Genomic DNA, 20,667 nt, shown 5'->3' with positions numbered 1-20,667 from the left:
TCGGGCGAAGGGGGATCGGGCGGAGGGGGGATCGGGCGAAGGGGGGCCACAATACTAATGGCGCACCTCACCGTGGTGCGCCATTAGCATGTCCATACTAATGGCGCACCTCACCGTGGTGCGCCATTAGTATTTTTTTTATTTCAGCTCGAGCCAAAAGGTTATGTAGTACCAGAACCTATCTATGTCAAGCCCACTCTACTAGCTCGACTGGTCAGCAGCCAGTTCTCACACCAGGAGGTCCTGGGTTCGACTCCCAGGCTCCACAAATTTTTTTTAGCATTTAAAAAGCTGTTTGATACTTATTTATGTTTAAATATGTTCAAACTTGTTTAAATAATAACAGTAATATTTTTTTATAAGACAGTAGCATTTAAAAAGCTGTTTGATACAAATTTTTTTATAAGACGGTGCGCGGGGTGCGGGGGGTCGGCGGCGGCGGTTGAGTAGGGGAATCGAGGGTGCGGGGGGTCGGCGGCGGCGGCCGGTGGACTGGGGGGGTGCTCGGCGGCGAGGGGGGCCGGATCTGGCGAGGTGGGATAGCGATCGAGATGGAGGGGGATCGAGATCGAGTGTCCATGAAATTTAAAAATATTCATGATAGTTCAAAAAGTACCCATGAAATACAATCGAGAAATGAAGGCTACGATTTAAATACAATCGATCTTAGCTAGCTATCTGTTCACAATCTTCTTGCCCTTCTTTTTCGCAAATGGAGTTCCTCTGTGGAACGGACGTCCTTTAGGTAGGGTGGTCCTGCTTCTTCTTGTGGTGTATGCTGCTACTTCATCATCGTCGTCATGTTCGATCCTCGGGTCGCCGTACTTGTCGAAGTCTTGCTCATTGGCTACTCCAACCATTTCGATGATCTTCCTTTTGCCTCTCCTCACGACAACACGACTGGGCTTTGGCGGGTCAGTAATGAAGAAGCATTGGTCCACTTGGGAAGCCAGTACCCATGGCTCATTTTTCGCGGTGACGTTTGCGCCCACGGTCTTGGATTTGGCTTCGGGTATAACCATGGTGGTGAAATACCGGTCTCCTGTTATGACGTTCTTGGCCCATCTGACACGGAACATCGGGACCTTCTCTCCAGCGTAGCTCAGCTCCCAGATCTCCTCGATCCTTCCGTAGTATCTGTCCTTGTCGTTACCGGTGTAGGATTCCATCGTTACCCCGGAGTTCTGATAACCATCGCTCTTCATGTCCTTGGCCTCGGTGTAGAATGTGTAGCCGTTGATATCGTACGCCTCATAGGTCATCAGGTTGTGCTCGGCGCCCTGTGACAAGGCGAATATGAGTTGTTCTTCCGCGGAAGAATCCTCATGTAAAGGGTACGACAGAAGCTTATGCTTGAACCAACGCGTGAAACATGAGTTGTGCTCTTTGAGTGTATCTTCGTCCGTCCTCTGTTGGCCTCGGTCATTGTACGTCTTTTTAATAAAGGTTTTGTGCTCTACCACCCAAGGATCGACCACGTCTATGTGTTGTAGCGCGACTAGGTTTGCTCTTTCAAAGTCGGCGAGTCGACCCTCGAAGTCGACATGCATTTCGCGGCGACCCTCACGGTGACCCCATCCAGCGAGCCTGCCGAGGTGCCTGTTGACGGGCAGACCAACGGGGTTCTCGATGCCTAGATAATTCGTGCAGTAGGAGATGCACTCTTCGGTCAGAAAGCCCCTGGCTATGCTTCCTTCTGGACGTGACATGTTGCGAACGTATCCTTTGATGACACCATTCATCCTTTCGAACGGCATCATGCTGTGCAGGAACGTCGGCCCGAGTTGGATGATATCCTCCACTATATGGACCAGCAGATGCACCATAACGTCGAAGAATGCGGGCGGGAAGTACATCTCAAGCTCGCATAGTATCACCACAATCTCTTCCTGTAGCCTTCTGAGTTGCCTCACGCCAATCGACTTCCGAGAGATGACGTCGAAGAAGTTGCATAGGCCAAATAGCGTTTCACGGACGTGCGCGTCCATGATCCCACGGATTGCAACTGGAAGTATCTGCGTCATCAGCACGTGACAGTCGTGAGACTTCATCCCGCTGAACTTCTGCTTCGCTGGGTCTAGGTATCTGCTTATCTTCCCCGCATAACCGTAAGGAAGTTTTACTCCTAGGAGGCAGGTGAAAAACTGCTCGATCTCCTCCTGACTTAGAGTGAAGCACGCAGGAGGGTAGTCATTTCCGGTCTTCTTAGCCTTTTTGCCTTTGCGACGACTTTCTGTGTCCTGCTTCGCCTCATCATCATCATCATCATCATCATCATCATCATCATCATCATATATAGCGTGAAGCTCCTGCCTGATGCCCATTGATTTCAAGACTGCCCTTGCTTTCGGCCCATCTTTGGTCCTCTCTGGCATGTTGAGCAGGGTACCAAGCAGACTCTCGCACACGTTCTTCGTGATATGCATGACATCAAGGCTGTGAGGCACACGGTGGATCTTCCAGTACGGCAAGTCCCAGAAAACAGACCTCGTTTTCCATACCTTCAGCAGCGGCTCTGGCGCCTTTCGCTTCTTTCCCGGCTCTGGCGCCTTTTCCTTCTTTCCCGGCAGTGGGCAGTCTTTCCAATTTTTCAACAGCTTGTCTATTTCCTCGCCGCTCCTCATACACGGGCATTTTCGGGGTTCGGTTTCACCATCGAACAGATCCTTGCGTTTCCTCCACGGGTCATCGTCGCGAAGCCACCTTCGATGTCCCATGAACACGGTTTTTGAAGACCCGGGATCTCTATCTAGCTGGCGATACATTGTGTCATCCATGCACCTTACGCATCCAGAAAATCCGTGGACTACCTGCCCCGCAAGATATCCGTAATCGAGATAGTCATGCACCGTCGTGAGCAGTGCGGCTCTCATAGGGAAATATTCTTTCTCTGCGGCGTCCCACGTATTGGCTGGCGTTTTCCACAGCGTGTCAAGCTCCTCTTTCAGCAGCCCCAGATACAGATTGATGTCGTTCCCTGGTTGTTTCGGCCCTTCAATTAGCATACCCATGTGAATGTACTTCCTCTTCATGCAAAACCAGGGGGGAAGGTTGTACATCCACACAAACACAGGCCAGGTGCTATGTGTGCTTCTCTGGCTGCCAAACGGATTGACTCCATCGGTGCTCGCGCCCAGCACGATGTTCCTTGGATCGTTCCCAAATTCTGGGTATTCGAAGTTCAATGCTTGCCACTGGCTCGCATCCTTAGGGTGACTCAGCATCTTGTCTTTTTTATCTATCTCCGGATCATTTGCGTCATCTTCTCGCTTCTTCTCCTCCCTATCCGCGTGCCAACGCAGGAGCTTTGCTACCTTAGGATCCGTGAAATACCGCTGCAGACGAGGAGTGATCGGAAAGTACCACACCACTTTTCGAGGAGCTTTCTTCCTCTTCTTGTATCGAGTGACACCGCACACCGGACATATTGTAGACTCCGCGTGCTCGTCCCGATAAATGATGCAATTGTTCATGCACACATGGTATTTCACGTGCGGTAAATACAGAGGACACACGATTTTCTTCGCCTCCTCCAAACTGGTCGGGCACTTGTTCCCCTTGGGAAGACGTTCGTGCCAGAATGACATGTTCTCGTCGAAGCATGCGTCGGTCATTTTGTGTTTTACCTTCATCTCCAGGGCCATGAGCGTTACTTTCAGGCGGGTATCCTCGGGCCTGCATCCTTCATACAATGGAGTAACCGTGTCTAACTCAAGTTGATCCATCTTGGCTTTCTCTCGGGCGGCAGCTCTTGCGTTATCCGTCTGCTTGAGAAGCAGCTCTTGAATATGAGGGTCCTGCACCCAGCCCATCGATGGTCCAGCGTCGTCTGCTCCGCCGGCATCATCATCTTCATGATCATGCCCGTCGCCTGCTCCGGCATCTTCCTCATCATCATGTCCTGCATCTTCTACATGATGACTGTGTACAGCATCACAGTCATGATCATCTCCTGGGGATTCTTCGTCTTCTCGCCCGCCCGAGCCGCGGTGGTTGTCTTGCTGCCCTTCCTCATTTCTTGCCCGGCCCGCATGGACGACTTCGTTGTCATCTTCATCACCTTGCCACCGATAGCCATCCATGAAACCACGCAACAGCAGGTGGTCCCGCACCTGCCCGGAATCCGGGTCCGCAATAAGGCTCTTCAGCTTGCATCTTCGACACGGACATCTTATCTCCGTCTCATTCTTTTGAAGCATCTCGGCCTTCGCGGACCTCAAAAACCTATTCACGATGCCTTCGATCATTGTGCGGACCATGGTCGCCTGCGGGGTAGAGCAAAACGATATTTTAGAACCAAACAAAAATTTGGCATGACTTTCCCTAAAAATAGGACCAAAAAGAATGCTTAATGCCAAAATTCTCGCCGAAACGGAAATGAATCAACATTCCAGCAAAATATTGGCAACTATCGCATATCAAATACCGGTACACCTCCAAACACAAACACATATGCAACACCACAAACATATGCAACACCACGAACATACATAGATCTAGCTAGGCCGTAAAAAGTGCATGTGCACATTGTTGTAAGGAGAACAACCTAAATATAGCTTCCCCCCTTACTTACCTATTAAAACAAGGTAATTTAACCACTTAATTTGAATGAATCTATGGTGGAAATGAGGTGAAAAAGAGGAGGCACCCGAGACAAGGAGGAGGTGGAGAGAATGAAGTGGGGAGAAAGTGAGTGTGTGGGTAGGAGAGGCTGTCCCAAATATCTTGTTGCTGCCCACTTACTAATGGCGCACCTCTTGCATGGTGCGCCATTAGTAGTTACAACTACTAATGGCGCACTTAAGCAGGATGATCCATTAGTATGTTTGGATAGGCGCACTAGTTCAAAAAAAAATTCTATACTAATGGCGCACCCACTGCCTGGTGCGCCATTAGTAGTTACAACTACTAATGGCGCACTTGGGCAGGATGCGCCATTAGTATGTTTGGATAGGCGCACTAGTTCAAAAAAAAATTCTATGCTAATGGCGCACCTGCTGCCTGGTGCGCCATTAGTAGTTACAACTACTAATGGCTCACTTTGCCCGGATGCGCCATTAGTATGTTTGGACAGGCGCACTAGTTAAAAAAAATTGATACTAATGGTGCACCCGTAGCATGGTGCGCCATTAGTAGTTTAAACTCTAATGGCGCATCAGATTGTGGTGCGCCATTAGTATATACTAATGGCGCACCATCTTTCTGGTGCGCCATTAGTGTCAATCCCATCTATAGCCCTTTTCCTAGTAGTGTTGTATTGCTTCTAATTTTGTTGAATTCCATATGCTTACTTTACACATTATACTTGAATAAGACATGTGTTCCTGTTTCTAGAACATACAATATCTGTCTATCACACCATGTTCTTACATCAAATAACTACTGTTGTGTAACCTGCAACAATCACTTATCATAAGACACATTTGACTTCGGAGTGTGATATAGGTTACATCTCACATTCTTTTCTAGCTTGTACTACTAATTTGTTGAAATGTCACTTATGACGAGACAGATTTAACTTGGTAGAGTGATACTCGTTGCATCTTTCATATGGTGTCTAGCTTTCATTGCTTCTAATTTGTTGAAATGCCTTCTCCTTAGTTTACACATCATAAGCTGCGAATATGCAATGCTGTGAATATGCAATGGCACTAATGACGAGAGACCTCTAACATGGTAGTGTGATGTTGTTTGCATCTTGCATATGATTTATTTCTTGTACTGCTTCACATTTGTTTAAATGCCATTTTTGCTGAGACAATGTTAACTTGGCAAAGCGATATTTGTAGCATCTTTCATATGGTGTCTACCTTCCATTGCATTGCTTCTAATTTGGTGAAATGTCTTCTTCTTAGTTTACACATCATAGTTCTGGTTATCTCTTCTGTCCTGTTGTTCATACATATTACATCCTCCTATCATGTGGTTGTCTAACATCAAAGTTTAGTTAGTCTGCATCACGCATCAATTTGTTCTGAAGAACTAAATTGTTATTCGTTTTTCTTGTCAGCTTGACTTAACATGGCTGAGAGAAAGAGGAAGAAACACAGAATGGCAGGGAATGAGAAGCGGATGAATCTTGCAGATTCTGCTAGTACTGATGGTGCAATAGAAGGTGAAAGTCCAGCGGAAAATTCTACAAACACGGCATCCCATGCTACACGAGCTGCAAAAAAAGCCAAACAGAAACAAATAGCTGCCACCAAACAAGCAGAGACAGCCCTAGTTCTTGCAACACCTACCACAGTACTACCAGCTGCACGACTTACTTGTGCTTAAACTGAGCTAGCAGCACGTTCCCAAGCTCCCTTGCCAACTTACACTACTTCCCAAGCACTCTTGACACAAGAAGAGTTGGCAATATCAGATGAACCTTGTGAGCTTCAACAGCAAGAAGGTAGTTGCTGGAGTCAAGTTATAGTTGCATGCTTCTTTATATGTAGTCTCATAGTTTGATGTACACTAACACTTCCTATGTTCGTTGTTGGACTAGCACCTAGGCGCAAGAGGAAACCAACATCAGGGATAATGCTCGATAGGTTAACTAAATCTAGAGGAGGAAGAATGGAGATCCGTGTTGAGGCAGGTTTAAAAAGGCCACGTGATGCTACAGAGTCAGCCAAGTTAGTATCAGAGGCAGCGGTTGCCGTTAGGTGTCATGTACGTATCCTCCCAAGATGGATTCAATACAGGAATGACAAAGATGAAACCCAGTTCAACACCTTCCTCGACCATTTATCTGTAAGTAAGGTTATGTATGGAAACTAGTAATATCGTCTTGCTCTGTCACATACTTTCTAGGTTGCTGATAATGAGACTCCCATAATTTTCAACAGATGAGGTTAAAGTTGGATAGCCAAGATGATGCAACCAGACAAGCTTGCACCCATGTTTTCAAGTCGGCTCTGCGACAATATCGGTATAACCTGAGGAAAACTCACGTTGAAGGCGAGGCTAACAGTGAACTTTCCCAAACATCTCCAGTGGAAAATATATCGGATGAAGACTGGAGGGGCCTTGTTAAACACTGGTCTGATCTGAAGTATCAGGTACATTATATATATGTGATCAGATCACATGTTGAAGTCCTATTTAGGCATGTGCCACAAAAATCTATCTTCTTGTAGGTGAACTGTTCAAAGAACAAGGTCAACAGTACGAAAGTCAAATTCCAACAGACGATAGGATCTCGTAGCTATATTGCACACTGCGAGGCTCTTGTAATTAGCTGTTGTTTCACTCTTTTCGCTGTACCATATTATCAGATCTATATTGACTTGTTCGAAATGCAAAGGAAATCCCGCAAGGACCAAAAAGTACCTGAACCAAATGTTGTGGAAATCTTCAAGGACTATCACACCAGCAAGAAGAAGGGCATGACTACACCAGTCAAAGCCTCTGTTGTAAGTCCTTAATCCTCATGCCTTTTAACTACTACTTACTCTGACTTGTGCCTTGAACTGCATGGTTTGCAGCCAATGTCTATTACTCTTTTAAATTTTAAACACAATTATCTTAGCGTATCATTGCACCTTACAAGGTTTAAAAGAGAGGAGTGATGTTCCTTTGATCTTGATCCGTAATCTAGTGCCGTGCTAGACTTGCCCACACAATGTTACAATTGCCTGTTTGTCTGTTCTCAGTTGTTTTGTGATATGAATGATGTCATACTATGCTTACCGTATTATAAACTTCGTCTCTTTATCCTTAGCCCTCAATACAATGTGAATAAATAGACAATACATTAGCGATGGTACATGGTCATATGTTTGGAACCTGGTATGTACTTTGCAATAAAATACAACTAATATTTTACATGGGTTCACCAGAATAAGTTATGTATATAGACCAAAGCTATTTTGTTTGGTTTTGCTGCCTCCTTAATATCTTCTGTTCTGGTACTACTAATGTAAAACCTCAACTTTTTAGCGAGCTATGGAAAAAATGGTGGAACCGCCACCTTCTGAAGATGGTGAGGCAACTATAACCGCAATGTCAGCTCTTGCTGCAGTGGGCCAGTACCTGTCCACTAACAGTGCCAAAAGCACGTTCCTGCGTAATACTGGGTTGGTTGTTAAGGCAATATCATCCAAACTGCCTCATGATCAAGATATGCAAGCTCAAAGCAATGTTGTATCTGCGCTCCAGACGCAAGTCCATTCCCTAACAGAGGCCCTTTGTGAAACAAGGAGAAACATTGCTCAATGGCGTCAAGATATGCATGATTTTGAAACCAGACTATCAGACATTTGCTATGTTGTTCAGGAGCCTAGGGGAACTGAAGGCGAGGGTTATGGTGGTCCATCGGACAATACAGCATGAAAACGTAACAGTCGGGTCAAATGAACCGAGCTTCTGAACTTCTGGTGGTGCATTTATCTACTAGACTATTAAGTTTTATGCCAACCTTCCTTTTGTTATATAGTTGTAATTTGTTTTGGTGCGATACAAAATTTATTCTTAACGTGCAGCCACCGGCTGAAGAAAACAGCAAGCCATTTTTGTATAGTGTAGGTTGTTCCCTATATTTGCACTGGTGGCGATCTTTGATGCCGAGTGGATGTAATATGTGCAATCGCCTTAATAGCCTAGCATTAGTTTCGGCCTTATTTATTTCCTAGTCTTCTTTTTCCCTGGTTTGCTAGTGGCCCCAACTACCATGGGCCATATACGGGTCGTAGGATCCATGGGTCTCCTAGGGGCCGTCGATAATTGGGCCTGTAATCGGTGGGCCTCGGCCCGTCGATAAATGGGCCTGTAATCGGTGGGCCTCGGGCCATCGATAAATGGGCGTGTAATCGGTGGGCCTCGGATCGTCAGATAAATGGGTCTACATGGGTCGTAATCGGGCGCAATTGGTATCGGCCCAGCATGGTAAGAGGCCGTTAACAGGCCGTAGGACTGCAAAAGCTTAATTCTGTCACAGGCATAACGGGTCATTAATGTGCCAGAATATAGGACGGGCTGGCCAAAAACGAGACGACTCTTGCCATGGGCCGAATTTGGCCCATTAGGGTAATAGGCCAGTAACGGGCCGACTCTTGCCATGGGCCGAATTTGGCCCATTTGGGGAACATGCCAGTAACGGGCTGACTCTTGCCATGGGCCGAATTTGGCCCATTAGGGGAACAGGCCAGTAATGGGCCGAAAGTAATCGAGGGCCGAAAAGGAGCCCAAGAACGTACGGGCCGTCAATAGGCCGAAAGCTAACACGGGCTGGAAACGGCCCATGTAAATCACGGGTCGTTAACGGGTACAAAGAAAATTACTATTCATTACGGGCTAGAGTCACCGTGGGCCTGTAAAGGTCTAAAAGATACGAAGGCCTCATATGGGCCGAGAGACGTCGTGGGCCATACATGGGCCGAAAGTGAAATGGGCTGGTGTTATATTCGACGGCCCACATGATATTGTTGGGCCGATTTCCTTTAGTGCCTAACGGGCCATAAAATGGGCTATTTGCGAAGAGACCGTTAACATGCTTTTCATGGGCCAACCCGTTAACTTTTGACCAAGTCAAATGGGCCAGCTTTGTAAGCTAAATGGGCCAGTGGTGGGCCGTGGCACGTGTCGACATATCATAGGCGCCTATCTGACCCACTGACGAGTTGACACATGTTTCATCCGGCCAATAAGAATTTTACACGTGGAAATTTCCCATTGCTTGAGGCTGTTAACGGGTTATCGGATCCAAAACCAGACCCGATAGCTTAACAGCGTTCCGTTACGGTGGATGCCATGTGTCGGTCACCCTTGACGAAAGCACTTCTGTGATGCGCGATTTATCGTCATGGAAGTGGATACTTCCGTGATGATAATTTTGGTAATGTCATGGAACACTTCTACGACAGCACAGGTATGACTATCTTAATTCTGGCATAAAATCGTCATGGATGTACATGCATGATAGAAAACGCGACCTACTATGACAAACACATATCATCACGGAAGTGTATTTTTTTTGTAGTGGATGAAGGTTCCCCCAATGATTATGAATTACCAGTTGTTCCTGAGGGTTATGTTATGAATGAAGAAGCTGCTAGAGCTATCTTTGCTTGCAATGATAGATATGATCTTAAGAAATTATTAGCTAAATGGAAGCAGCAATCTCTTAATGCTAGAATGAAACCTGACCCTGCTTTTGCTACTTCACCTATCTGTGTTACTGATAAGGATTATGAATTGTCTGTTGATCCTGAGATTATTACTTTAGTTGAATCTGATTCTTTTTATGGCTTTAAATCTGAAACTATTGTGGCACATCTTACCAAGTTGAATGATATAGCCACCCTGTTTACTAATGATGAGAAGTCTCACTGTTTTTATATCCTTAAGATATTTCCATTCTTGTTAAAGGGTGATGCTAAGACTTGGTATAATTCTCTTGCTCCTAGTTGCGTGCGTAGTCCCGGGGATATGATTTATTACTTCTGTGCTAAATATTTCCCTGCTCATAAGAAACAAGCTGCCTTGCGGGAAATATATAATTTTGTGCAAATCAAAGAAGAGAGTCTCCCACAAGCTTGGGGGAGGCTTATCCGGTTACTTAATGCTTTGCCTGATCATCCTCTCAAGAAAAATGAAATACTTGATATATTTTATAATGGACTAACCAATGTTTCCAAGGACTACTTGGATAGTTGTGCTGGTTGTGTTTTCAGGGAAAGAATAGTCGACGAAGCTGAAATATTATTGAATAATATGTTGACTAATGAAAATAATTGGACTCTTCCTGAGCCAATTCCTGAAGCAATTCTTGAACCAATTGAGCCAACTCCTGAGCCTATTCCTAAACCCACTCCGAAGAAGAGAGGTGTTTTATTTCTCAGTCCTGAAGATATGCAAGAGGCAAAGAAATCAATGAAAGAAAAGGTATTAAAGCTGAAGCTGTTAAGAATTTACCTCCTATTGAAGAAATACATGGTCTTAATATACTGCCTGTTGAAGAACCACATTGTCTTCATAACCCGACACAGGTAGTGTTGGGGATATAACTACTGAGTGTAAATCGGCCAGGAGGGCCCGGTTCACCCTCAACTATGTTGAAGCCCACGAAGATCCAGAAGATGGCGTTTCACTAATGCAGCTTAGAGGCCCAGAGCCCAAAGGCGGATTAGGGCCCAGAATGATAAACCACCATGGTTGTGTAACTTGTATTGTAAGTTAGGAAAGGAGAGGCCGAGCCGAACACTTGTATGAGTCGGCCTCGGGACTCTGTAGACCGGCCGAGCGTCAACCTATGTATATAAAGGGACGACCCGGCGGCAGTTTAGGGATAGGAAACAACAACTCGAGACTCAGGCAAAGCATATTTGCTCCCTGGTCATCGAAATCCAATCAATCCCATCACAACTAGACGTAGGCTTTTACCTTCCTCGAAGGGGCCAAACTAGTATAAACTCCCGTGTCCCTTGTCCGTCTTAACCCCTTCAAGCTATCCCGTTGCGATGGCTCTACGACTAAGTCCTTCCGTGAGGACATCTGACGTGTTAATTCCATGACAGTTGGCGCCCACCGTGGGGCTATCGCACGATGGTTTCGAGTTCTTGAAGGGCATCTCTGAAGGACTCAAGGGGTACGTGGTTGGCCGGATGACCAAGAGTCATCGCGGCAAGCTCTACATCAACAACGAAGGATGGGGCCCCGAGGCTGGCTCAATTGAGTACGGATATCGGGTCCCCTTTGGCGGAATTCATGTCTTCATCGGCAAGATCGGCGAACCGGGCCCTGAGCCAGACATCTGCACCGACCTCGTCGAGATGGCTCAGCGTGCGAGTCCAGCCCGGGTTAAGCCCTCCATGAAGCATGCATTCGTAGGATGTGTCCATGGGATCGGATCTGAACCGCTGTCGGAAGGCGAGATGGGTGTTTATTTCGACGGCGAGTCATCCACTGGCGAAACCGAGTCCCTATACCAAATTCATGACGGTGTGTTCGAAGGGTATTTCGATGGCAACAGCATTCCAAACCTCCTTGAACCGCCAAGTCGGGTTACTATGTACATGGCCGGAACACAGCCCACTTTGCAGTCTTCATCTACAGCGGCAATGAATACCGGATCAGCGGTCGCGGCAGGAGCCCCGGCGCGTGGACCGGCTCAAGTCCTCTCCGGTTTGATGGATGCCTGGGCGACCTTGTTAACCATGACAGTTACCCCGGAGACACAGGATCAGCACAATGCGGACATTGCGAAGCTGAAGGACCAGATAACGCAGGCTAAGGAGGACCTGGCAATTGAGGATGCTAGGATGGCTGAAGAACGAGCCGCTTTGAACGCCCCGTCACAGCAGATACAGGTGTAGAATTACCCGCTCATGCTGGATCGGACCGCATTAGATGACGTAATGCGAAGGAAGTACCGGTCTCGTCTGCCACCGGTCTACGAAGGACTGAACCTCTTTCATACACCAGGCGCTGGGCCGAGCAATCCGGCAGCTGCAAACCGGACCGATGGAACCACCTCGACGAACGGATAACCCACCGCAATACGTGTCCACACCGCCGGGTCACTTCTCGAGCCCTTTGGATAACATGATTGCCGCAACATCTCACCTGGCAGCCATTCCGATGGAGGGCGATTCACTGGCGGCGATTGAAACACGGCGGGCTAGGGATCTTCTTCAAACCGCCGTGGTGCAACAGCATGCTTATTCCTATAGCCCAGATAGAATTCATTCAACCCCCCATCCGAGCAAGAGCTATAGCAGGCACATAGATGAACCAGAAGTGTCTAGCAGTGCACGGCGCCGTAATGGATCCAATCCGGCGCGCGGTGAGGGAAATGCTCAAGATGTGGTGGATAATGGCAGAGCATGAAGGGAGGCCGCTTTGGCAGCACAATATGCGGGTCGTTATCAACCCGCCCCGGTTCAGCCAATGGCATCGGTAGACCGAGGCACCGGGCTTGCCTTTAGTTCCTGGGGAGTGCCGTGTCTCATCCCGGCTCTCCGTAATGTGCGACTACCCAAGGATTTCAAGGGTCCACGTAAGGTGCCTAATTACACTGCGGATCAGCCGCCTGAGGCGTGGGTCGAGAGTTATGAGATGGCAATGGAGATGTTAGATGTGGATGAAGCGACCTGTGCAAAGTACTTCACGATGATGTTGGAAGGGACAACCCGTACTTGGTTGAAAAATTTACCAGCTAACTCCATCGAGTCATGGGAGCAGTTGAAAGCCCGGTTTATAGCCAATTTCAAAGACACGGGCAAACAACCTATGTCCATTGTGGATCTGGATGCTTGTGTTCAAGGGGAGAACGAGTCAACAACTCATTGGGTGCGCCGAGTTTCAGAAGTTTTGCATTCGTCCGACCGGATTAACGCTGGTCAAGCGATCATAATGTTGGAGTGTAATTGCCGGTTTAAGTCACTACAGATGAAGTTGGGATGGCTCAAGCGCCACTGCAATGACATGGGAACCCTTATGGCAGCCTTGGTCAAATATGCTGATTCTGATAATACCAAGGATCCCGATTCTGATGAGGAGAAACCGGAGAAGGGAAAGAAGAACGGCGGTGCAAAGGGACAGCATCACAACCAAGGAGGCCATGGGAATAATGGTAAGCGCAAGGCAGATAGTTCAGATCTTGTGGCTAACACTAATATGCAGCGTCGTAAAGGTAAACCGCCCCAGCGCGGTGGAGGGATGAATCTAGAGCGTTTGTTAAACTAGCCCTGCCCAAAGCATGGGACCAAGGAGGCCTCTTCCACACATCTTTGGAAAGATTGTTATATCATGAAGGAGTTCAAGAATTACGATGTCTTCCGTTATGATCAGGGTCCATCAGACGGTTCAGGTCCAGGTTTTCATGGTGGCGGCGGTTCAAACTCTGGATTTCAGAATAATCAGGGCAACCAGAATAACCAAGGTGGTAATGGCCAATAGAATAATCAAGGAAATCAGCAACGGTCAGGTTATCAAAGTCACCCCAAGCAGTTGAATGGTGGGCAGTATCACGTGTTCACCACTAGCCTGTGTAAGTGCGCTCAGAAGCTTCACAAAAGGGCAATTAATGCTGTTGAACCAGCAGTCCATGTTATTTACGGTGGCCCGAGCAGCCCATTGTGTGGATCAGAGAGGATCATCCGCCCCGGGTTGACAATCCGGGTCAACTGGCTTGGTGGTGGCACCTCAGGTGGCAGGTTACAAGTTTACCAAAGTCCTGATGGATGGAGGGAGCAGTATCAACATCATGTACTATGAGACTTTTCGTCGCATGGGGTTGACAGACAAGAGTCTTAAACCGTCCAACACTGTTTTTCATGGTGTAGTACCAGGTAAATCGGCATATCCTGTTGGCAAGATCGCTTTGGAGGTTGTGTTTGGAGATGAGCATGATTCCAGGTCTGAAAAATTGTCCTTTGAAGTGGTGAAGTTCCAGAGTCCGTATCAAGCACTGTTTGGATGGCCGGCTTACGCAAAATTCATGGCGAGACCCTGCTATATCTATTTACAGCTCAAAATGCCTATTCACAAGGGGACTATAACAGTACATAGAAGTCGAAAGATCGCTTTGGATTGTGAAGAAGGTGATGCGGCTTATGCTGAGTCGGTTTGTGCTACAGAGGAGCTGAAGTTTTATAAGGACAATGTTGATCCGGCAGACATGACCCATCTGAAGAAGCCCACCACTGAGCATGACCCGGCCCTGAAATTCAAACCGGCTGATGAGACTAAGCTTGTTGACTTTGTTCCTGGCGATTCATCCAAACAGTTTAGCATCAGCACCAGTCTGGATCCGAAATAGGAAAGCGCGCTCATCGAGTTCATCCATGAGAACCAGGACATTTTTGCATGGAAGCCTTCTGACATGCCAGGTGTACCAAGTTTAAACTGGTCAAGCAATTTCTTCGCCGCTTTAACGAGGAAAGACGCAAGGCCATTGGTGAAGAGGTAGCCCAGCTGTGGGCTACTGGATTTATCATCGAAGTATTTCACCCTGAGTGGTTGGCTAATCCATTGTCGTTCTTAAGAAAAACGGCATTTCGCGTATGTGTGTGGACTACACAAATTTGAACAAGGCTTGTCCGGCAGATCCTTTTGCTCTCCCGCGTATTGATCAGATTATTGATGCAACGGCGGGTTGTGAGCGCCTGAGTTTCTTGGATGCTTATTTAGGTTATCATTAGATTAAAATGGCAGTTAAGGACCAGGAGAAGACAACCTTCATCACTCCCTTTGGAGCCTTCTGCTATGTTTCTATGCCCTTTGGGCTCAAAAGTGGCCAGGCAACTTATCAGCTTGTGTGCAAAATTGTCTTCACACGCAGATTGGGCGTAATGTTCATGCCTATGTGGATGACATTATGGTAAAATCCAGGAAGAAGGAAACCTTGATAGATGACCTCAAGGAAACGTTTGACAATCTTTGGGTTTACGTAATGATGCTTAATCCGGACAAGTGTGTTTTTGGTGTTCCGGCAGGCAAGCTCTTAGGATTTCTGGTGTCCAACAGAGGCATTGAGGCTAATCCAGAAAATATCAAAGCAATTACATATTTTGCTAAACCGAAGTGTATCAATGATGTTCAGCGTTTGGCGGGTCGGATTGCCGCCCTTAGCCGGTTTATCAGCCATTTGGGAGAGAAGGCGATTCCTTTTTACCAGATGTTGAAAAATACAGACGATTTCATCTGGAGTGAGGCGGCCAATGCGGCATTTGAGGACTTAAAGCGGAAGTTGGTTGAACCGCCGGTTCTTGCTGCTCCGGTTGACAAAGAGCCCTTGTTATTGTACGTGGCAGCTAATGCTCGTGCTGTCAGTGTGGCAATTGTGGTAGAGTGCAAGGAGGCTGGTAAGGAATATCCGGTTCAACGATCGGTTTACTATATCAGCGAAGTACTTATCGAGTCAAAGCAACGGTATCCGCATTGGCAGAAGCTGGTTTATGGGGTTTTATGGCTAGCCAGAAGCTCAAACAATACTTTCAAGGCCATCCCATTACAGTGGTCAGTTCAACTCCTTTGGGCGATATAATTCAGAACAGGGAGGCGACTGGCCGGGTTGCAAAGTGGGCAATTGAGCTTGGCCCGCATGGATTAAAGTATATGCCTTGGACATCAATTAAGTCGCAGGCGCTTGTTGACTTCATCAATGATTGGACTGAGTTACAGGCACCAGAGGACAAACCGGATAATACATACTGGACCATTCACTTTGATGGATCCAGGCAATTGGAAGGCTCGGGGGCTGGAGTTGTCCTTACTTCCCCTCAAGGTGATAAAATTTGTTATGTTCTCCGCTTAATGTTTCCTTGTACTAACAATGCGGCTGAGTATGAGGCCTTACTCCACGGTCTCCGTGTGGCTAAGGAAATGAACTTAAGCCGGGTTCACTATTTTGGAGATTCTGATCTGGTGGCTCAGCAAGTCTCTGGTACTTGGGATTCTAAGGATCCACTCATGGTGGCTTACAGACGCGACGTGGACATTGTGGCAGGTCATTTTAGGGGTTATCACGTTGAGCACATTGACCGGCGCAAAAATGAAGCAGCAGATGCTTTATGCCAGCTGGGATCTCAGCGTAAACCAGTACCACCCAATACCTTTTCAGATATCTTGCATAACTCATCTGTTAAGTTGCCTACAGAAGAGGATTTAGTTGTTCCTGATCCGGAGGCTCAATTGATGGCCGCTTTACATACCACTCCAGATTGGACGGTTCCATATATGGCGTATATGAACCGGGGCAAGTTACCAGATGATGAGGTCTTCGCCAGACAGATAATCCGGCGGTCCAAGTCCATGGTTATTCAAAATGGCGAGTTACACCATTGTAGTGTTTCAGGCGTATTCCAACAATGTATTTCTCCTGAAGAAGGACAAGAGATTTTACGTGAAATCCATGAAGGGGACTGTGGTCACCGTGCCGGTTCAAAGTCCCTGGTGGCTAAAGCTTTTCGTCATGGGTTCTATTGGTTGACAGCTCATGCTGATGCGGAGGATCTGGTAAAGCGGTGTGACGCTTATTAGAAATTTTCACGCCGAGCTCATATTCCGGCCCAGGAGCTACGGATGATTCCTATCACTTGGCCGTTTGCCACTTGTGGGCTTGATATGGTGGGACCTTTTAAGTGCTCCAAAGATAAGAAGACCCACCTTTTGGTGGCGGTTGACAAGTTCACTAAATGGGTTGAAGCAGAGCCCGTCAGCAAGTGTGATGCAGCCACGGCGGTTCAATTTCTCAAAAAGATCATTTTCCATTTTGGGTTTCCACACAGCATCATCACAGATAATGGCACAAACCTTTCTAAAGGTGAGATGGAGGACTTTTGTCAACGAGAGCACATCCGGCTTGATGTAGCGTCCGTGGCTCATCCCCAGTCCAATGGTCAAGTTGAGAGCGTGAATCAAGAGATCTTGAAGGGTATAAAGCCTAGGCTTATGGTTCCTTTGAAGCGGATGCCGGGTTGTTGGGTGGAAGAGTTACCATCTGTGTTATGGAGTATAAACACCACCCCAAATCGATCCACGGGTTATACACCTTTCTTCATGGTTTACGGGGCTGAGGCCGTCCTCCCAAGTGATATTCGTCATGACTCGCCCCGGGTTGCCAATTATGTTGAAGCGGACAATGAACAAGCACGTCAAGAGGCGTTGGACCTATTAGATGAGAAACGGGACATGGCTTTGGCTCGGTCGGCGGTTTATCTACAAGACCTGCAGCGTTATCACAGCCACCAGGTTAAGACGCGAACCTTTCAATAAGGCGACTTAGTGCTCCGGCTCATTCAGGATCACACGATATGCACAAGTTATCCCCACCTTGGGAAGGACCCTTTGTGGTCAGCAAAAATCTGCACAACGGATCATACTACCCCATTGACGTTTGAGAAGACGCACGCAGTTTTGAGGAAGAGACCCGGCGGCCGTGGAACATAGCTCTCCTTCAGCCTTACTACACTTGAGCCATAGGATTTTCTTATGTACATATTTCAACAATGTATATATTATGATCAATATAATAAACCAGCATCCTTGCTATAAGCAGGGCCTCTGCCGTTTCTTCTTCAAATCTCTTTGTTTACATGGGGCTTCAGCTGATAAAGCGAAGTACTACCTGTTAAACCGTCTATCATGCCACAACACAGCTTGGGAGCTTCACACCCAAGGGGCCAAAGAGAGTTTGGATGTTATGCACAGCTCAAACATAGGCACCCATTGAGCACAACTCACAAAGTTACTTGGGGGCTCTTTTGTGCAAAAGCCACAAAGAGTTTGAAAGGACCCTTGTAATTGGGTATCGACCCACGGCTTGGAAGCCTGGTGTATTCACCTAAAAGCCTGGGTTAACCTACCTTCATCAAGTAAGCCACTCCTATCCAGGTAATCCTGGCATGACCCGCCGAACATTTGACAAGTCAATCTTATACAGACCCTGAACTTGAAAAGTTAAAATGACTATTGGTTAGTTGGAGGCCCATCTTAAAATGCTTTGCAAAATGGTTTAACTCAGTGGCCTGGCAGTCCATGAAAAGCCTCGGATTTGGGCCTGGCATCCCTTGAAAAGCCTTGACTACATGTTTTTCTTGTTCACTTTTTTGCTAAGTTTTCACATTTTTTGATGAATTTATCTTGAACCGGTATCCTTTGGCCCGGTGTGGCTTTTCAGTCATTTTATTAATCCGGTGTTTGTTAACCCGGCTTGGCTTTCAACTATAAGTTGTCAGATCTTCTTGTCAAACCGGTGTTTGTTAACCCGGCCTGGCTTTGACTATATGTCACCAGTGTGATCATCTGGTGTTCATCATAACCCGGCATGACTTATTTAGAACATCATTATAGGGTAAGGGTCTTAACAGCTCAAAGATTTGAGTTTCCACCCTTACTAAGTGATTTCATATCATTGTAAGGTATGAGCTATTTCATATTTATTCCGCTTTGGTTATTAGTCAGGCTTTATCTTGGGCATTATGACCCGTCCAGCGGTAAACCGCCCAGACAGATTTTTTTATGCAGACATAGGGATTGCAATATATTATGAAGATATATAGGCCAGCATTGAAATTGGCATGGCGGGTCAAGCAAAGTATATCCCCGTGCATGATGGCAGCAGATCAAAGTATTTTAACTAGCCTATTACAAGGCGCTTTCAGGCCCAAAATATGGAATTGTTCTTTCCACAGAACAAAGTTGGCCGGATCAAGCCTCATCACCATGTTGACGTGAAGTCGATGGATCATCTGCGTCGGTTCAGCCTCCTCCTCCTCATCAAGTGGCTGGAAGTCAACGGTGGTCCAGTCAATCCGGGTTAAGGCTTGAAAGATAGCCTCTTCACTTATAAGTTCAGCCGGATCAACTTCAGGGGCGTAAGTGTGCTTATGGATTGGCGGGATAAGATTTTGCACTTCTGGCATGACAGTGTCAACCCGTTTGTTGTTGGCATCATAGAAGGACCGGTGAACAGTCAAGTTAGCTTCTTCTGCCAATTGACTCGCCAGAGGACGCATCACCCATGTCACATTTTTTGAGGGCTTCGTTATCAAACTCTGCCCTGTTTTCTTGTTCACTAGGGAAGCCCTTGGCGATCTCAACCGGATCCAGGTTAGCTATCCATGCCTTGGCTCAAGTAAGTGCCAACAAAGCGCCAGCCCTGGCAGCAGATTGCTTCATCTCTTCTATTTGTGTTGGCGTCATGGATAACCTTGCTAGAGTGTCCTTGATCAATGTTGGGGCCGGATTGTTGTACGACGCTGCACAGATAACCCATTGGGCACCGGTATATAGTTGTTCAATCAGAGTATATGTTACCTTCAGCTTCACCGCATGTCAAAGCCCAAATGAGCAATCTGGACACCTGCAACGGTTTAAGAATTTCATGTTAAACCAGCGCTTTACAAAGATGGTCATCAAAGAAGCCTTGGCAAGAGTACTTACCAAATATTGCAGAAGTCATGGCATTCACTTGGCGCTTCAACCCAGTTAGCTCTTCCGCCACCGGTTTAAGCGCTGATTCGGCGTCTTCCGCTTGCTTCAGCAATGCATTCTTGTCAGTCTCCCAGTTGACATGCTATGTCTTGAACCCTTCTTTGAGTTGCTCCAGGGCTTCTAAAGCGATTTTGAGCTCATCCTTGGCCTTGGAAGTTTTTGCTTGTTGGGACTTGATGTTTTCTTGAAGATCAGCAAGTTGAGAGCCTTGATGATTTATATCAGCCTGTCACAATAAGATGAGGAGCATGTAAATAATTTATCAAAAAGTCCCAAGCATATAACAAGTTATACACTTGGCACTTGGGGGCTAATGCGGATTGCTTATTTCCTATTGATTGTATGAAGTCCCAAGGATCAATACAAGTTTTAATCTTGGCACTTGGGGGCTAATGTGTTTGTTCAGGAAAATACACAAGGAAAGTCAACAAAGTACAATATGGATTATAAAAGTCCTGGTTTGTCTTTGCAAGACAAACTGGCCCTTGGGGGCTACAAAGTCGAAGTGTTCTTTCTCTTTAAAGTCTCGATTTATCTTCAAGAGATAAACCGGCCCTTGGGGACTACAATACAATGAATATACAGAATAAAGATGAAGGTGTTTGGAAGATTACCTCATAGCGTTCCTTCATCAGATTCACCAAACCGGCTTCATAATCTCGGCTGGTGTAAAGCCGGTTCAAGAAACCGAAATGAAGATCTTGAGCAAAAAGATTAACATAGCTTGACAAGTCGGTCTTC

Source organism: Triticum dicoccoides, chromosome 7B (assembly GCF_002162155.2).
Source record: "Triticum dicoccoides isolate Atlit2015 ecotype Zavitan chromosome 7B, WEW_v2.0, whole genome shotgun sequence".
Classification (NCBI taxonomy): Eukaryota; Viridiplantae; Streptophyta; class Magnoliopsida; order Poales; family Poaceae; genus Triticum; species Triticum dicoccoides.
This window is presented reverse-complemented; position numbering follows the sequence as displayed.